This window comes from Lissotriton helveticus, chromosome 7 (genome assembly GCF_964261635.1).
Source record: "Lissotriton helveticus chromosome 7, aLisHel1.1, whole genome shotgun sequence".
Lineage (NCBI taxonomy): Eukaryota > Metazoa > Chordata > Amphibia > Caudata > Salamandridae > Lissotriton > Lissotriton helveticus.
In genome coordinates this window covers 478,144,286-478,164,556 of record NC_136068.1, presented here as the reverse complement: position 1 = coordinate 478,164,556, position 20,271 = coordinate 478,144,286, and positions in this window count along the sequence as shown.

Sequence of the window (20,271 nt, the reverse complement as noted above, 5' to 3'; positions counted from 1 at the left end):
GATGAAACATCAACGTTTCCTTGAATTTGGCCTTTCTTGATCGCATCTAGGTGCGCAAACCATTTGACAGTGTGCTGTCTCCTAAGATGACCTCTCTGGCCTCCGGTACCATAGTTGGTACCTGGCTTACCACGACTAACTGCTTGCTTACAAATGGTACAAATGGCAAACTTTGGATTTTTTGGACAAACAGTAAAGAAGTCCCAAACTGGGGACTTGAAGTGTCTGTGGGACATGGAGGAGGCGGCGATACTGGTGGTGGTGGTCATGAAGCTAATGCTAGATGAAGTGGAGGATGTGGATTGCCCAACTTTTGGACGTTTTGCACTTTCACCGCCACTAATTAAGGTCGAGGTTGACGGAGGTCTCTTCTTGCCAGAAAGAAATATGGAAGCGGGACGAGTTGGTGTACTACTTAACTCCAATGATTGTGGTGTTTCCACTGCCTCCTCATCGACAACATCATCATCACGCTCAGCAGCTCTTCGGGCTAGGGTCAAAATGTCTGTTTGCTGCATGCCCGCTGGGGCTGCAGTGACCTTTATGATGACTGGGTCGTCGTTGGCAGAGTCTTCATCAGCAGCAGTATCCGCCACTTCTTGTTGAGACTCATCACACTCCATAACTCTGAGACTTTGGACGAGCTTCCTTTTACGCTTAACTACCTTTGTTTGTTCCCAAGTTTGATCCGTATCATCAGAAGGAGGTGTGCTTGAAGAGGATGTAGACACCACCCTTGATCTCTTCCTTGCTAGGGGTGTGGAAGACAATGAAGGATCATCAGGAGGAGTGGCTTCCTCAAATGATACCTCGCCTTGATTGTCGATTTCCTGATGTGCCCCTACTTCGGGAGGAACAACTATTGTGGGCACTTGTTGTGACCCTCCATGCACCTCTGCTTGCGCATCTCCTTGCGCTGCCTCTCCTTCCACATGTACTTGGGCTTGTACTTGCACATGTGATTGTTGTTGCGGCTGTGGTTGTTCAACACTCGTCAGATGAGCTACAACAACCTGTGTTGATTGAGGGACATTGCTGCTGCTTTCTTGCGATGAGCCAACATCACTGGTCGATGGTGATTGAAGAAGTATACTGGCTGCCTCTGCAGCACTCAAGGGCTTGGACTTAAGTTGGCGTGGTGGTGGTGGTGGCACTGAGCCCAATGGAGCGGGGGTGCTGCTGCCAGCTTGGTCCCCAGCAGATCCCGCTGCAGCTGCTGCAGGCATACTTTTTTTTTTACTCCCAAAAAAAGGGGCGGGCGGCACACCAGTGTCCTTGGTAACTTGCTTCTTCTGCTCCTTACTGGCACCTTTCTTGCTAGAGGAGCTACGGGTTACTTTTTTTGGGGCCATCTTCTTCAGAGCAGGTCAGCAGGCAGCAGTTGCACGAGTTGCAGAGGGTTCTGTGTCCAGACGTGACGTCGCGTGACGTTATGCTGCACACACCGCTGCAGGACTTCTTCCTGGCACTGGTGGTTCTATTGAGTCTTCTTGTGCACCTAAAAGCAATGGAAGACAGAGGAACATCAGTTCAGTTATACACCCCAAAAAATCGACAAAACACAGAAAAATTAGCACAATCCCATGCCATCCATGATGTTTACATTGAAGACACCCCACAGAAAGACTAGGGACATGCAAGTATGCAACACTCACTACCCCTGGGCATAAGGGATGAAAAGTAGGCAAAATAAGTGCAGGCCTCAGACACTGCCTCTCCTCAAAATGGCCCCCTTACACCCCAAGCACATGTTGCCTGTACCAGCCAGCACTCAAGATGGCCACCACCACCACCCACATGGCCAGTCCACAGTACACCCCCAAAAAACAGAAAAACAGCCAGAAATCACCACAATCCAATGCCATCCATGATGTTTACATTAAAGAGAGTGAGACCACACCACAGGCACACTCAGTCCATGCACCACCACCCCTGGGCAAAAGGCCACACCAGCATCCCCCAAAAAACGACAAAAAACAATAAAATAAGCACAATCCGAGCCCATCCATGGCCTCAATTATGTTTAAATTCAAGAAGACACCCCACAGAAAGACTAGGCCCATGCAACACTCACCACCCCTGGGCAAAGGGCCCCACCAGCAGGCCCAAAAAAACGACAAAAAACAAAACCATCAGCACAATCCCAGCCCATCCACGGCCTCAATGGTGTTTAAATTCAAGAAGACACCCCTCAGAAACACTAGGCCCATGCAACACTCACTACCCATGGGCATAATGGATGAAAAGTAGGCAAAATAAGTGCAGGCCTCAGACACTGCCTCTCCTCAAAATGGCCCCTTACACCCCAAGCACATGTTGCCTGTACCAGCCAGCACTCAAGATGGCCACCACCACCACCACCCACATGGCCAGTCCACATCAACAGTACACCCCCAAAAAACAGAAAAACAGCCAGAAATCACCACAATCCAATGCCATCCATGATGTTTACATTAAAGAGAGTGAGACCACACCACAGGCACACTCAGTCCATGCACCACCACCCCTGGGCAAGCAAAAGGCCACACCAGCAGCCCCCCAAAAACGACAAAAAACAATAAAATAAGCACAATCCCAGCCCATCCATGGCCTCAATTATGTTTAAATTCAAGAAGACACCCCACAGAAAGACTAGGCCCATGCAACACTCACCACCCCTGGGCAAAGGGCCACACCAGCAGGCCCAAAAAAACGACAAAAAACAATAAAATCTGCACAATCCCAGCCCATCCATGGCCTCAATGGTGTTTAAATTCAAGAAGACACCCCTCAGAAACACTAGGCCCATGCAACACTCACTACCCCTGGGCATAAGGGATGAAAAGTAGGCAAAGTAAGTGCAGGCCTCAGACACTGCCTCTCCTCAAAATGGCCCCCTTACACCCCAAGCACATGTTGCCTGTACCAGCCAGCACTCAAGATGGCCACCACCACCACCCACATGGCCAGTCCACATCAACAGTACACCCACAAAAAACAGAAAAACAGCCAGAAATCACCACAATCCAATGCCATCCATGATGTTTACATCAAAGAGAGTGAGACCACACCACAGGCACACTCAGTCCATGCACCACCACCACCCCTGGGCAAGCAAAAGGCCACACCAGCAGCCCCCCAAAAACGACAAAAAACAATAAAATAAGCACAATCCCAGCCCATCCATGGCCTCAATTATGTTTAAATTCAAGAAGACACCCCACAGAAAGACTAGGCCCATGCAACACTCACCACCCCTGGGCAAAGGGCCACACCAGCAGGCCCAAAAAAACGACAAAAAACAATAAAATCTGCACAATCCCAGCCCATCCATGGCCTCAATGGTGTTTAAATTCAAGAAGACACCCCTCAGAAACACTAGGCCCATGCAACACTCACTACCCCTGGGCATAAGGGATGAAAAGTAGGCAAAATAAGTGCAGGCCTCAGACACTGCCTCTCCTCAAAATGGCCCCCTTACACCCCAAGCACATGTTGCCTGTACCAGCCAGCACTCAAGATGGCCACCACCACCACCCACATGGCCAGTCCACATCAACAGTACACCCACAAAAAACAGAAAAACAGCCAGAAATCACCACAATCCAATGCCATCCATGATGTTTACATCAAAGAGAGTGAGACCACACCACAGGCACACTCAGTCCATGCACCACCACCACCCCTGGGCAAGCAAAAGGCCACACCAGCAGCCCCCCAAAAACGACAAAAAACAATAAAATAAGCACAATCCCAGCCCATCCATGGCCTCAATTATGTTTAAATTCAAGAAGACACCCCACAGAAAGACTAGGCCCATGCAACACTCACCACCCCTGGGCAAAGGGCCACACCAGCAGGCCCAAAAAAACGACAAAAAACAATAAAATCTGCACAATCCCAGCCCATCCATGGCCTCAATGGTGTTTAAATTCAAGAAGACACCCCTCAGAAACACTAGGCCCATGCAACACTCACTACCCCTGGGCATAAGGGATGAAAAGTAGGCAAAATAAGTGCAGGCCTCAGACACTGCCTCTCCTCAAAATGGCCCCCTTACACCCCAAGCACATGTTGCCTGTACCAGCCAGCACTCAAGATGGCCACCACCACCACCCACATGGCCAGTCCACATCAACAGTACACCCACAAAAAACAGAAAAACAGCCAGAAATCACCACAATCCAATGCCATCCATGATGTTTACATCAAAGAGAGTGAGACCACACCACAGGCACACTCAGTCCATGCACCACCACCACCCCTGGGCAAGCAAAAGGCCACACCAGCAGCCCCCCAAAAACGACAAAAAACAATAAAATAAGCACAATCCCAGCCCATCCATGGCCTCAATTATGTTTAAATTCAAGAAGACACCCCACAGAAAGACTAGGCCCATGCAACACTCACCACCCCTGGGCAAAGGGCCACACCAGCAGGCCCAAAAAAACGACAAAAAACAATAAAATCTGCACAATCCCAGCCCATCCATGGCCTCAATGGTGTTTAAATTCAACAAAACAGTTGTATCATGCACCCATAACCAACCCTGGTCCTACTGGATACTGTGGCTACCCACAATATAATTTATTTAATTTTCTGAAAAAGTTCCAAAATTGTACTTGCAGCAACTGTAATGCCCCAAACAAACTTACTTGTGAAAGTTGATTTCTAATCCAAAAGTGATCCAAAGACAGTCAAAAAGGCCTCAAATCCAAATATCCAGCAGCACCCACAAAAAGTAATCCTTCCAGCTCCAGATCCAAATGAAAGTGACCAGGAGATGGACAAAGCACTGGGAGGAGCCTGCTGGACAGGAACAGGAAGTTGGAGACTGTGGGGCACTTCCTTCCTCCCCCCCCCCAAAATGGACTCCTTGCAAAAAAAAAGGCCATGCAAATGTCAACCTGAGGAGTGATTCTGATAAAAATCATAATTTTCTGAAGGTTTATCCTGTTTGCTGGTGATTTTCTTGTGCGAAATTGCAAAATCTCTATTTCGCAAGTGCGAGATTGTTCCTTTCCGCCGCAACTACGTGTTCGCAATTGCGAACTCTCGCGAGGTGTGCTGTGCAAGGTGGCAAGCCGCGAGTACGTATTCGCGGGCGACAAACTCCCGCGGGAACACGCAGCAAGATCTAAAATGGCGCGTCACTCGCAAAGAAAAACAACTCGGCAAACGCTAAAATGACGGAAAGTGAACGCCGTGCACCACGCCGCGCGCCGCAACCAAGCAAAAAATCCGCCGCGAGCGGATTCACGGATTTTCGACAAATTCGCGAGCGTTCGCGGATTGCGAATTTGCCGAAAATCCGAAAAATCCGCGATCGGAGCGGATTTTACGCCCATGCTTAAAAGGGACGACAGACAGGTGTTGTGCAGGATGCCATGCACAGAGTTGGTGGAACCACACCGAAGGGCGTATAGTGACATGAACGAAGCCATAAAGTGTGTACTCTGCCATTGCGCAATCAAGACTCAGTTCCAAATGTGTGACTGACCTGACAGCTGTGTAGGCCGGTGGAGTATGTCAACGAGAAAGGAGTACTGCGGGCCTGTGTCGCGGAGTCAGTGATGGTCTGAGGAGGCTGCTGAGCTCGCGGGCCTCGGGCTTGGGTCTTGCGCTGGCACGTGGTGGGCACTCCTTGACACATGCCGGTGCCTGCAGGTGTGCATTGAAGCCTGGCTGCGCAGAGGCGGTCAGGACTGGTACGGTGACCAGAGGCCCGGGGTGCAGCTGGCACACAGGATCGCAGGCAACACCGCTCACGGCGATGACGTCAGCTTCGTGGCAGGGTGGGAGGCGCCGCCCTGGCAGAGACATTGGGCATTCCGGAAGAGAACCATGCCCAGGGCTTTTTATTCACACACCTACGCTGTCGTGGGGTACGCCGGGCCAGCCCAATCCGCACACGCCTACCGGGGGGGACGTCACAAGCTACATTTCCACGATCTTCTCCACTGGCTGGGGTGACATAGTTGCGTCCACTGTTCAATACACTCCATACATCAGCAGTGCATGTAGACATGGATATGTCTGTGGTCTGCATACTGAAGTTTGTCCAGCACATTTCCGCCACACTTGGCATTGGGTCCTTCTCATTCATAGGTCACTTGCCTCCGTCGCACATGCCTGGTTCCCACCTCTCAAAACATTCCGCTATTGTGTGGCTGTGGTGCCATGCAGTTGATGGCTCATGTACATGGCTAGCCCAGTAATTGTGTTGTCGTGTCTGGTGGGTGGGCCTGTTGTTTGGCATGTTGGATGTGAGTCTGTGACGTGCGCATTCCCAGAGTTGTGATTTTTATGAATGTGAAGTTGGGGGGTGTGGTGTGTTTATTTGGTACTTGCCAACGAGCAATGCATTTCCATGGGTGCCATTCTCATAGGGCTGGTTAATGATGGACTGTGGGTAAGGGTAGGAATCATGCTCACTGCCTGGCTTGTTGGCGACGACGTGGGTGGCGATTCCCAGGTGGTCCACTGTTGCCTGCACATTGATGGAATGCGTTTGCTTTCTGTTGTGGAATTTGTGTGCAGTGTCACCAGGGGGCACAGGTAGGACATTTGTGCAATCAATTGCCCCCTGACATGTGCGGGAAGGCAGCTATGGCTTAGACGCCTTGCTTGGTCTCCAGCTGTTCATGCACAGTGTGGGAAGAGTATGGTACTGGGGTACCAAGTTGATGATGGCATCCAAGAAAGTTGTGGGGAACTTGGATTGGGCTGGTTGTAAGATTTCTCAGACTCTGGCAGTTGTTGGTTGGAAGGTACCAGGGGTCAACCGGCGCAGCACGGCGAGCAGCTTTGTCTGAGGTGGGATGTTGGTTGTCCGCTGTGTTGGTACCGTCAGCCTGCGGGCAATGGTGATCAGGATGCGTAGGATTGTTTTCCTTTTGAGTCTGTGGTGGGCAATGACATTCCCTGGTGTTGGGTCTGTGAGGTTGGTGCCCTTTCAGGAGGTCGCTGTCTTTGTCTGCGCTGCCTCAGTGTTGGTCAGGGCGAGGATCCGGGGGGGGTCATGGGGGTGGTGGCGGAGGGTTTTGTGGCCCTGTTGGGGCTCTAAGCTGCAAGATCAGTGGCTCCATGGCATCTGTTGTTCTTCAGGTGTGGCTGTGGTCTGGGCTACCATTTCTGGTGCCGGTTGTAGTCCGACTTTGCACCAGGTCAGAGCAGAACGGGGAGAAAACCGAGGTTTTGATCTTCGGGGGAGACCAGGATGCCTGGTCAAGTGACTGGTGGCCCCCTTCCCTCGGAGAGTGCCCACGGCCCACCAAATCCGCCCGGAACCTGGGTGTAATGATCGATTCCTCTCTTGCCATGGACCAGCAGGTTAACAGAATGATCTCTACCTGCTGGGGTGTCATTAGGACCCTGAAGAAAATCACTCATTACCTCTCCCTGAAAGCCCGTAAACAGACTGTAGTGGCCTTGGTTACCTCCCGGCTAGACTATTGTAATGCACTCTACTCGGGCATTAACCTAGGCCTGATACAACGTCTGCACACTGTTCAAAACGCGGCAGCTAGATTTATTCTTGATGTCCCCAGCCTTTCATCTGCTACTCTAGCCAGGAAGAGTCTGCACTGGCTTCCGATTCAGGCCAGGATCTCCTTTAAGATCCTATGCTTTGTCTATGGGGCACTATTTGGAGAAGGCTCTGAAGATATTCGATCTCTCTTAGCCTCCTACACTCCCTGTAGAAACCTACGCTCCGCCAGTAAGAACCTCTTGATTGTTCCTCGGGTTCGGAAAGTCAGGTGGGGAGGAAGGGCCTTTTCGGTTGTGGCCCCTAGGTTGTGGAACACCCTTCCCCTGGAATTAAAAATACAACCCGCCATCGGTCCCTTAAGGAGCGCATTAAAAACATAGTTTTTTTCAGAGGCATATCCATAAGCTGGCTCCTGGTACACATATTTTGGGAATTATTTCTGTTAGGCGCCTTGATGCCCACGGGCTAAGTCTGCGCGTTATAAGATTGCTTTCATTCATTCATTCATTCATTCAGGTGTTAGTTTCCTGCTGCTAATGCACTGTATCACCTGTTTTGTGATCTTATTGCAGATCAGGCTGGTCGTTGAGAATGTTGAGTTGAATGTGTTGTCGTGGCTTTTTGCTCAGGAACGCCTACTCTGCATCTCATTAGAGATAGTTTCCAGGGTCATCTGTGGCGATGTTTTTTGAGGATTCTATCACCGGAAAACTGGTGATATCGGCTGTTTGCACCAGCATGTGAATGGGGCAATAAATGTATCGCCAATTTGGCTGCGATAAAGTGCCGATAACTCGACGATAGCTCCTTGAGAATATGACTCATTGTGTACTAAATACTAGTCCACTGGGTATAGATTTTATATTAACTCAGACATCAGGTGGTTGGTGACAAAAAAAATAGTCTGATATAAATATTGTATCCTAAATACCAATGCCTTTGGGTATAGTTTTTATATTAACTCGGACGATGTTTAGTCCATAATTTCCTGGTACAATTGCCTTGAAGGCAGTACCCTTACTGAAGCCTACCACCCATCAATGAGGTGGATTCCTGATTCTAATATAGTAGGGCAAAAGCTGTTTTTGCCCTACCTGAAATATAAGGTCTTTTGACTTCATATGTGAAATCGATGCATCCCTAGTATGATATTACTCCCCTCACCCCCGTTAAGTGTGAGCCACTATGCTAGTGCTTTATAGATGACTTGCTGCATGCCCAAATTCCTAAGAGGGCACAGCCTGATGACAGCCACAGGTGCCCTGTTGGTCTGCCTAATGACCAGAAATGCTTGTCTGAGGATGGAAGCACCCTCAAATAGCGAAGTGTGACCTCTGTTCTAGAATGACCAACAGGCTTTTGCTTATGGCCCTCAGAGCTCCTATGTCTCTTATAACATTCTATTTTAGTGACCATAGCAACAACCCCTTGCATGGCCTCCAGTTTGAGAGATCCCGCCATTTTGTGAGCTGAATACTAGGAGTGTTTACAGCTACACTAGGGATCCCTCCATCAATCATACCTAGATGGACAATGGTCCAGCAACTTCATTATTGCCCGTCTCCATTCTGCAAATCCAGGGTTTGGAGCAGACCTTAACTCTTCCTGTTTTGCATCAAGAAATACTCCTTTGGTCAGGACAACTCCTAGCTCCAGCCAACAGCAGGAGAAACTCATTCTGAAACAATGGCAATTGAAACCACAAGGTTATTATCGAAGGTCCTGAAATGACAGTGATATGGAGATCCCTGACAACCTAAGGGGGCCATGTCTTTTTGTATGCCAATGGTGTGGAAATTGTTCACACACTAACTGTTAATGTAAATGAATATCCATTAAAGTTTTGGAAGAACCCAACCCTATTTGAGGGCTAGCATGGGCATCCTAGTACTAATTGAGCATTGGAACTTTTTGACTGTGGTCTGTAGGTGTGGGTGACGCTGCACACCTATCACAAGTATCTAGGTTACCCGGATACCAAGACATACCATAATTTTTGGTTGTGCCCATTGGAAGTAGGTATAAATCAAGTTTTAATTCAGTTTGAATGTCAATGTTGGGACTTCATATTATTTCTGGATATCCAATAAATAAAAGCCTAAAATACATGGGTAGTACTTTACCCATTGCTTCCTCCTACCTGCGCCCTCTGTGTTAATTTCAGCCAACCCAGTTGCTTTTGTGTCCCCTCCAGTCCTTCCTCATTGCCTTTATGTCCCCTCCCATGTAGATTCGGTCCCCCCAAGCTTCCTCCTTGTTGCTTCACTGCACTCTCCCGTGTCGCTTCTGCCCTTTCCACTTTTTAAAAAAAAGGCTTTTGCAAATTCTGTTTTAGTTACCGACCCATCTGATCGGTGAGAAAAAACCAAAAAACCACCAGCGTTATTTTGCAAGCACATGCATGCATGATACGTGTGCCTACTAGATGATGCAGGTGGCCTTGTCAAAGGCTTTATTTCTTTTATCTTAGGTTATGCTGCATAGCATTGCAGAAGCTGTGCAGCATGGCCCAAAAAAATGGGCTAAACCAATATGTTACAAAGACGAGACTCATTGGCCTTGCTAATGCTTGTAGTTAAGAGGCCCATAATCCTAGAAGACCCATGAAGACAAACTCCAGTGCTTCCTGGAGACACCCTAGGTGTCTGCTGGGATTGAGCAATACAAAAAAATGAATCCACCATTTTTCTCAACCGGGTATTCCCTCTCCACTCTGTAGGGTTTATTGATCTGTTATGCAAAGTTCATTAACTAACTAATTATGTGTGTGTACAACTAAGGGGCATATTACCAACAACTAGCGATATTTATCGCTAAATGCGCTTAGCGACTTTTTTTTATTGCTGCCTATCGCTGAATATTTTAGCAGAGAAAACATGCTGTTAGCAACGTTTTTCTCCATAGCGCTAAAATATCCAGTGATTGCGGCGTAATGTGAGAATATCGCTGAGAATATAGTGATATTCTCGCATTAGCGACGAAATGCTCTTAGCCATGTTATCCACCTCCCATTGGATAACATGGCTAAGAACTGGTCAGAGCAGGCGTTAGTTTTTGGCGATAGCGGGAATATTTCCATCGCTACGCCAGCCTTGTGAATAGGCGATAGCGACGTTATCGACTGCTTTCAGTCGCTAACGGGTTGGGTACACCCACTTTGCATGTCATTAGCGATAAATATCGCTGACAGGCAAAGCCGGCCCCAAACCGCTCGCTATCGCCTTCAAGCTGACGCTAACTGCTGTTAGCGACAGCTTGATAATAGGGCGATAGAATTTGCGCCGCTTAGCGGCCGAAAACGGCCGCTAAACCGGCGAAAAGTGCCTATCGCCCCCTTGATAATATGCCCCTCAGTTTCCTGTGAGAGCGTGGAGAGGTACACTACCATATTGTCCTTGCCAATAAGTGAGGCTAACCAATTCATTTATGTAAGACAATCCTTTATTTAATCAAACAACATGAACTCCAGCCAACGCTTTTCGTTCATTAAGAAATTAACTTCTTCAGGGCATAGATTGGTTGATAATGTGTGGAGAGCCGTGGTCCTCAGTCCCCCAGTATCCATGGAATATCCAAGGAAAAGTACTATGAAGCACGTGTAGTATCAAAACTGTAAGTAGTAATCGTGGGGGAACATGTGGTAAGGCGTGTAAAGTTTCCACATTGACGACCCGGGGAGAAACACACCAGATGTGCAACGCTTAAGGTACACAAATACAGGCTGTTATTAAGGAGGCCGGCTAAGGACGCAACTTCATGTGCCTTACCGCACGTTCCCCCACGGATTTCTACTTCCAGTTTTGATACTACACGCGCTTCATCGTAATTTTCCTTGGATATGAACAGAGGACCACGGTTCTCCACACATCGTCAACCAATCTATGCCCTAAAGAAGTTAATTTCTTATTGAACGAAACGCGTTGGCTGAAGTTCATGTTGTTTGATTAAATAAAGAATTGCCTTACATAAAGGAATTGGTTAACCTCACTTATTGGCGAGGACACTTTGGTAGTGCACTTCTCCACGCTCTCACAGTTTCTATTTTGCTTGGCAGTTGGCACCAAACAACGGCAGGTGCAGGAGTTGTATGTGCACACCAGATCTCACCACTAATGGATAATTACAAATAGAACATAGCAGAGAGGTGTGACATCCACGGTCCGCCGTTGCTTGCTGCTTACTACAACTAAGTTTCCTGCCTGAGGAGCTTCTCTGGATTGATTTTTGCCGTACGTTGGCTACCACAGTGCATGCTAGGATCAGGACAAATCTGCCATACAGAGCAACAACCTCCCCTCCCAGGCCTCCCTCTATGATGTCTGGGAGTCAGCCTGGGACACATTATATCCCCATGAGCCAAAGCCCTCAGTGGCTGGTGCCCAAACTTTAAACTTAGCTGATGGACCAATCGATAATGAAAAAACATACCATCTACTGAGCCAAAGCGAGGAACCTAAACTTAACATGACCACCATCTATTACAGGAACTCTCACTGGATTATGAACCACTGATCCCGAATGGTTGGTTCTTATTGAGGCACGAGATACAGCCGTCCAAAGTCACAAGAAGCAAAGCAGCCAGTCCAATCAAAACATAGAACAGTGGCAGAACCGGTCTGAAAATGCTGGAACAAGCTTATATTGCCCAAAGCTTTTATTGAATGGAACTTTTCTATGATGAGGGCTGGAAACAATAGATCACCAGCATTCATTCTTATTTTCAATCATTGATTGTGATGTATTTAAGTCAATTCCACAGAGAGTATCAGGAAAATTTATGATTTGGCGCTTCCCAAATTAGTTGAGATGGACGACTTGATAAATAAACCCAAAACTACTGTCTTCCATGGGAAAGTAGGGCAAATTCATATAGACCTGGTAGACAGGCTAGGAGAGGTCCTCTATCCTGTCACTACGAGTAGGAAGAAAAGGACACCAACCTCAGCCTGGTATAATTCTACGTGTAGGAAGATCAAGGCTGAGCTGATCTCCCTGGTCAAGTCTGGTACGGCCAAAAGTAAAATACATGAGGTGAGAAGGAAATACAGGGAAGCCATCACCCTCGCTAAGTCGGAATGGGACTGGGACAGATGGCATAATCTTACATTGGCGCTAGAAACCAGGGATTCTAGAAAGTTTTGGTCATTGGTCCATACAGGCACGGGGGAACTAAAAGCTGCCGTAGAGCCGAACATTGCAGCTTCAGTATGGGAATCCCACTTTAGCAAACTGTACGAAGACAGTCTTATAACTCCTTTAGAGGTAGCATCTGACACCTCCACCGAGCCTAATGAGAATGAGAAACTAGAGTTCACCTTGGAAAAGGTATTGAATGCTATAGGGAGACTTGCACGAGGGAAGGCTCCAGGTCTTGATAAACTCCCTGGAGACCTATTTAGACATCAACCAGAAATCTGGGGTCCCTATCTGCATATCATTTTTAATTTAGTCCTGAGAGGGATGGAGATCCCCTGTACTTGGCTGGGAGCAGAGATAGTACCAATTTTTAAAAAGGGTACTCCTCTCCTCCCAGCCAACTACAGGCCTATTAGCCTTATAGATGTACCGCAAAAACATTTTGCTCGCCTTCTGCTGGATCAGCTCCTGGACTGGATGGAGGACAATGCGATCCTTAGTCCTCTCCAGGCAGGATTTAGGAAGAACACATCCACCATGGATCAGATTTTCCGCCTTGTTCTCCTCTACTGGAAAACGGTGGGGATCGAGGGGGGAAGTCTGTACATGGTGTTTGTGGATTTGAGGTCCACATTTGACCTAGTACCACGTGCAAAATTATGGGCGGTACTCAGGGAGCTTGGTGTTCCACCACAGCTCCTTCAAGTAATAATCCGCCTCCATAATGTAAATTTTGCCCAGGTTAGGTGTGGGAGGGATGGGGCATTGTCGTCTAGGTTTCCAGTTGGCAGGGGGGTAAGACAGGGTTGCGTCCTAGCACCAACCCTGTTTTGCCTCTATGTCAACAATGTAATATCTTACCTTGATAATGTCACCAACAACGACGCCCCCAGGTTGGCAGGCAGGAGGGTTCCGGCAATAATGTTTGCCGACGATACTCTCCTGCTTTCAAAACCCCCGATGGGGCTCCAGCGGATATTGGACGGGTTTGGGGACTTCTGCAGGGCGCACGGCCTAGAGATCAATGCAGAGAAAACCAAGTTCATGGTATTCAATCCCTCGGTAACCACTAGGCCAAATCCAACTCTGGGATCGGATAGGCTGGAAAGGGTTAGAACGTTCCAGTATCTGGGGGTAACCTTACATGAAAATCTATCTTGGGGTCCACAGATAGCTAGATCTCGTTTAAAGCTATCACAAATGGTGGGGGCCATTTTGAAGGTCTTGAATTCTTCAACCTTCAAGCCAGTTAGTCCAGCCCTGGAGATGTACAAAACCCAAGCCAGGGCAGCCTCACTCTATGGGGGGAATTATGGGGTAACAAGGCGGGGACAGAACTAGTCAAGGTAGAGACCAGCTTCCTTAGACGACTGCTGTCGCTACCTCAAGGTACGCCCCTTCTACCAGTGAGATTGGATCTAGGGCTCCGCTCAATAAGAGACGATCTAGCCCTAATGCCACTGAGGTTTTGTCATAGGCTTTGGTCGACCCCTGAATTGTCCCGTTATAAGCAAGACCTGAAGCACATTTTGAGCTACAATTGTGCAGACAGAATATCATGGTTGGCCTATGTGAGACGAGAGCTCTATCGATTGGGTTTGGATGACCTGTGGGATGATCCCGAAAGAGGCTGCTCTGGGGTATCTCGTAAAATGCTCAGTAAGATTTTTAAGGACAAAAGTCTAGCCACGCTCCTGTGCGCCCCGAAAATCGGCACCCGCACTGAACAATTTCTGGCTTCCAAAAGTTCATTTAAATTTGAGGATTTTATGGATATCATTTTTCCTACTACAGCAAGGAAACTTTTTATCCAATGGAGGCTTGGCACACTACCACTTAAAGACTTCACAAGTAAATGGTCTACATCGGACGATAATATCTGTCCAGGGTGCAGCACGTGCGTGGAGGATGAACTACACGTGCTGTTTTTTTTGCCCTGCTTATAGTAGATCAAGAAAGTACTGGTTAGTACCCATGTGTAGGAATCTTGGCTTCAGACACTGTTTACAATCATATAGAATTCTAAAGACAAGTACCCTCCACTTCATTGTATTTGCACTCGCTAAGTTTTTAATGGCTATGTGGTGGAAAAGGAACAATATATTGAAAATGTAACCCACACCATGAAATGAACTGTAATGATAGGCATCAGGAATTTTATTGATTGTCATATATACTGTATTACCGTACCCTTGTTTCCTTGCTCACTTTTATATTCTAAATGATATGTGATCTTACTTGTTTTTTTTTTTCTACTGTATCTTTTATGGTCTTGACGGCCGAAATAAAGAACTTTTGGATTGGATTGGATGTATTTATTGAAGATCTATTTATTTTCAAGTAATTACCTTGAACAAGCTGTCCTATTTATTGTGAGAACCCGGTCAATACTTGTGATAAACATTATCTAACTCAGTCATCAAATCACCTCCCATGATTAAACTTTGACTCTTCCACTAAGCTACCCAAGAGAGTCAACAATGTTTTGGAAGCCAACTTCCATTCCCGACCCAATATCCAGCATCATGCTCAGCAGGCAACATGTGCAGGCTCACACCTCACACTGCTAGGTGGTTCTACAACACTGTGGACCAAGGAATAAGCCTGCTCCTAAGACTCACAGTCAAGGTCTATAGGTCGTGGTTCTGGACTTATACTGTGGAGTCCGATAAAGTAAAATATAAGTATTGCAATTAAAATAAAGAATGGCCATTACCTCCTCGTCCCTCCCTCGCTTCCATTCCTTATGCATTTGAGGCATCCCTGCCTCACCAGACACCCATACCACATGATTTATCATGTGGGGACTATAAGTAGCCGATACAAAAGGGGATGATGGACGGAGCGTTTGAGCAAATCAAACACTCACCCCCAGTCAACTGATCTGGGTTTAATCCATCACCATTCTTTAGCTCACTCAGCCACCTCAGTTCAGACATGGCCATATGCAAATCAGTCTGACCCTGTGCCTCATGGGAACAGTCCAGCCCGAACTGCCGAGCCATGTCTTCCCTGGACCGGAAACAATCATTCTGGGACCGGTTTCGGATTCATAATCCTCATCATCCAGGCTATCTTGAATCCAGTGGCCAAGTGAGCAAGGGACTCAGTCGAACAAGTTTCAATCTCACAACCGGTCTCTTCTGTGTGGTCCGGTTCAGGTGGTGACTCGTTGGCTCCAGGTGCAGGGGGTGGGGGCATGGCGGCCACGGTCTTTCTGGTTCTGGGGGCCCGGTTTCATTTGCACACACTGATGGCTCTTGTTCTGGTGCATTGGTCTCCCCGTTGCCTCCCCCTCGTATCTCCAATTCCGGTGTCTCCTCAGATCTGAACGGCTCTGTGTTGGTGGATGGTTCGGAATCATCTGCTGGGAGGGTTCTCTCTCTCTCTCTCTCTCCTCCAGCTCCCGTGGTGGTCACCGCGTATGCCAGCCTCTCAGGGTGTGGGGCCTGGCTGGAGGTTCATCGGACCAGGGGCCTCTGGTACTCCTCACTGGGCGGGAACTCATCGCTTTGGAGGGAGTTGGAGGCGGTCCGTTTGGCCCTGTTGGCCTTCTCCCGGTTTCTGCAGGATTCCGTTGTTCTCGTCCGGACAGACTACGTCTCTGCCATAGCTTACATGAACAGGCAGGGGGGACCAGGTCCTCGTCTCTGGCTATTGTGGCATCTCAGTTGTTCAGTTGGACGGAGTCTCATCTGGTGGCACTCTCGGCTATTCATATTCGGGAGGTGTCCTATTCCCTGGCGGATGCTCTCAGCAGGGCCATCCCGTCCTATGTGGATTTCTGCCTCAGTCGGGAGTTGTTTGTGGATCTGACTGTGCATTGGGGTGTTCCGGTGGTGAACCTCTTTGCGTGTGTGGGCGATGCCAAGGTGGCCTGGTTTGTCTCCTGCAGTCGGGACGGTTCGGCCTGGGCGGTGGATGCCCTCGGACTCTCGGGCTTCTGTACGCCTTACCTCCTTTCCCCCTTCTTCTCCGCTTCCTTCTGCAGGTCGGATCCTTGGGGGCTGCGGTGATTCTGGTGGCTCTGGCTTGGACTCATGCCTCCTGGTTTCCTCTCCTGGTGGAGAGGAGGTCGGAGGTGGAGTGGTTGCTGCCTCGGTCTCTGTCCCCTTTGGTGTTGGCGCGGGATGTTCTGGTCAATGGGCTTGGCGGCCTGGAGGTTAAAATCTTAGGTCTGCTACGTGAAAGGAGTTCCGGCTGGCTTGGCCTCTACTCTGCAGGCAGCTAGGCGCCCGTCGACCAACAACTCTTACCTGAGGCACTGGCGTTCTTTCAGTCGGTGGTGTCATGACAAGGGTTTGGCCCTGCTTCCTCTTCTTTGTTTGAGGTGATGCTGTTTCTCTAAGGCGGTGCTGCCTTGGGCTTGAAGTTTTCTTCCCTTCGTTTGCAGTGGGCTGCGATTAAGGCTTTTCGGAGCTCTTGGGGCAATCTCCTGATGGGTTGGTTGGTCGTCTTTTTTAATGGTTTGGGTAATGTTCTTCCTACCCCTCAGCGGCTTATTCCCACCTGGGATCTGTCTCTGGTCTTGGATGCTTTGATGACCCCTCCCTTTGAGCCCTTGAATTCTGTTGACCTGCACCTTTTGTCCATCAATACCTTCTTTTTGGTGGCCATTCCTCTGCTCGCCGCCTGGGTGAGCTGGGAGCTCTCTCTTCTAAACACCCTTTTTGTCGTGTTTTTGAGGGCAGGATCATTTGGAAACCGATTCTTTCCTTTCGTCCTAAGGTGGATTCTCAGTTCCACAGGGATTAGGAGTTAGTCCTTCCTTCCTTTTTTGGTTCCACATTGTCGGTGTCTGAGGTGCGGCTGCACTCTTTGGATGTTCGGGGGCTATCCTGGTCTATTTGGAGCGGGTCGCTCCTTTCCGTCGCTCTGATTCGCTTTTTGTTAATTTTGGGCCTGTAAATCGGGGTTTGCATCCTTTTACTCCTTCTTTGAGTCGTTGGGTTCAGTCTCTGATTTCTATGGCGTACATGGCGGCAGGGCACCTTTCTCCTTTGGGGGTTCGGGGTTGTTCCACTCAGTCCATGCCGGCGACCTGTGCGGAGGTCCAAGGGGCTTCCATTTATGAGTTTTGCCGAGCTACCACCTGGGCTTCGCCGTTGATATTTGCCTCTCAATACAGGATTGGCCGAGAGGTTGACTGTGCTGATGTTTTTGGTTACAAGGTTCTTTCTACTATGGTTCCCGAATAGTGGTTTTTCCTTGTTGTCTGTGTTTTTTAATACACCTGTTTTTGCATACCTTCTTTGGTTGTCCTGTTTGGCTTTGTACTTCTCGAATGCGTAAGGAATGGAAGCGAGGGAGGGGTGAGGAGGTAATGCTTCAATTACTTACCGGTAATTGCATTACTCTGAGTCCTACTCCCTCAATTCCATTACTTACATCCCTCCCTTCTTCCCTGGTGGTCCAGGCCAACCTTTTGGTATGGTTTGGGTCTATGTGGTATTACAGGAGGTTTGAGGGGCGTGGGGCTACTTATAGTACCCACGTGATAAATCATGTAGTATGGGTGTTTGGTGAGGCAGGGATGCCTCAAATGCGTAAGGAATGGAAGCGAGGGAGTAGGACTCAGAGTAATGCAATTACCGGTAAGTAATTGAAGCATTCATAGTTATTACTTGCCCTGCAGTGGTACACTTCAGGGTGAAGCGCTCTTACCCCAACCCCTTACATAATTGTGAAATCCACATCTTACATTTTCTCATGCTCTTAGCGAGCATGAGTTTTGACATTTGCACAATACCAAAAATACAACTCCTTATAGTTGGAGAAGGCTAATCCCAACCCACTCTTTCTTTGTGCCAGAGTCTATCTGGCTGATTACAAGTGACCAGATTGAGAGATTGAGAGCAATATGTGCTGTAATGTCTGTTACCGAGCATTTCACAATTATGTGTTTCTCCGAAAACACCAACCACTGCAGTTTTCTCTCGGTAAGTACTGCCCAGTTTTGTGGGTGCAACCTGTAATTGGAACTATTGATTGCACCTGAAACAAATGAATCCCACGTTATTGCTAGTTTAATAAATAATAACCCATCACCAGGCCGATCGTAATATGGCACTATAGTCCCCATTATTGTGGCCAAATAACTGGTGTGATATTTATCCCACCTGATAAACTCCAATTCCACCAAGTCCGAATTTTTCAGGTGTGACAAATACCATGCCATCATAAGTTTTTGGAGAGCAACATGTGAAATGTTCTGCTTATGACACCAAAAGCTGCAGGTACCAATACAACCAGGCACCCCCACACACAATGAATAGGTTTGATATGCTGATATGTTGCATATCTCATATCGCTGATGTATATGTTAACAGAGGCTACCACACAACGCAGGTAACCAGAACACTCGTAACAAAGGCTTATACATCTTAAAATCTTCAACTTGCATCCCATTGTGTCTGATGGTCAGAAAGGAATGGACTCAGTTGATCTTTGTATTTTTTTATTTTTCATATTAAAAAGCAGCGGAGAGCATCAACTCATCCAGAACCACACATCTACAGGAACAACTGACCCTTCAACCAGGTTCCACACAAAATATTTTTTTGACAACACAAATAGTGTTTATAATAAATAACCCCGCGCCAGGCCGGTGCTTACACTTTAAAGTGTGTGGTTCTGTATGCTTCTGTGACCGTGCGCATGCAGCTGTGCCTATCTGCAAGGACTACGTTTCTGGCCTGGCTTGCAGATAAATAAAATCTGGTGACCCAGCCACCATACTCTTACTTGCCATTGCCAGGTTTTGTCATTCATATATTTTATGTACACCCGGGTGTGTGCGTGAGCAAATGTCAGTGAGGGGTTTGTGAAAGAGTCATATCTGCTCAATGATGCGGTGTATGACTTTTTGACCTGTACTTTGTTCAACTGCTTTTCAAAGAATTTCGGGGCTCTTTAGCAGTAGAACCATACCTCAGAATTCCGAAAATGGTTTTGATGCAGAACTGCGGATAGCAGGGTTCCAGCCTCGTTTGAAAATAAGGAGACTGCAGGTGATGCAGAGGCAGTAAGGTATTAGTCCAGGCACCCTCAAACAACTGTGTCCATGTCACGATTACCCCAGCACTATTGGAAGAGTGGATGTGAACAAATGGACATGGCAGAGTTGTCAGGATCTCTGCTCAAGAGAAGTCTCCCTACCATGACAGATGTTGAGATTTAACATTTATTTACATATCATACATATTTACAGCATTATATATAGAAAATGGTGCACACTAAAAGAACACACATACCCCTTAGCATTCATTTCAAAGTATGTACATATCAGTCTCATGAAGTGCCAGCAGGCCTACTTAAAAATATGTACATCAATGTGCAGCCTTATTGTTCCATCGACTTTCAGTACAAGAAACATAGGTGCCACATTTTCCCCAGGCGGGGTTTCTGCAGTGGTGACCCGATGAATAGCAGGCAAGTGAATCTGCTTTGTCACCATGGATTTACTAACTATTCCTTATGGGTACAGAAGATTTCTGGTAGAGACATCTCCTGCATATAATTAAGAATATTAATTCATATACATGTACACTATTTGCACCTATTTACATTTTTAAACCTGCCCTTGAGACATCTGTGCATCCACACGCTCACACACACACACACAGATCCCTGCTTTTCATGTTTGTTTTTATACAGTCCATGGT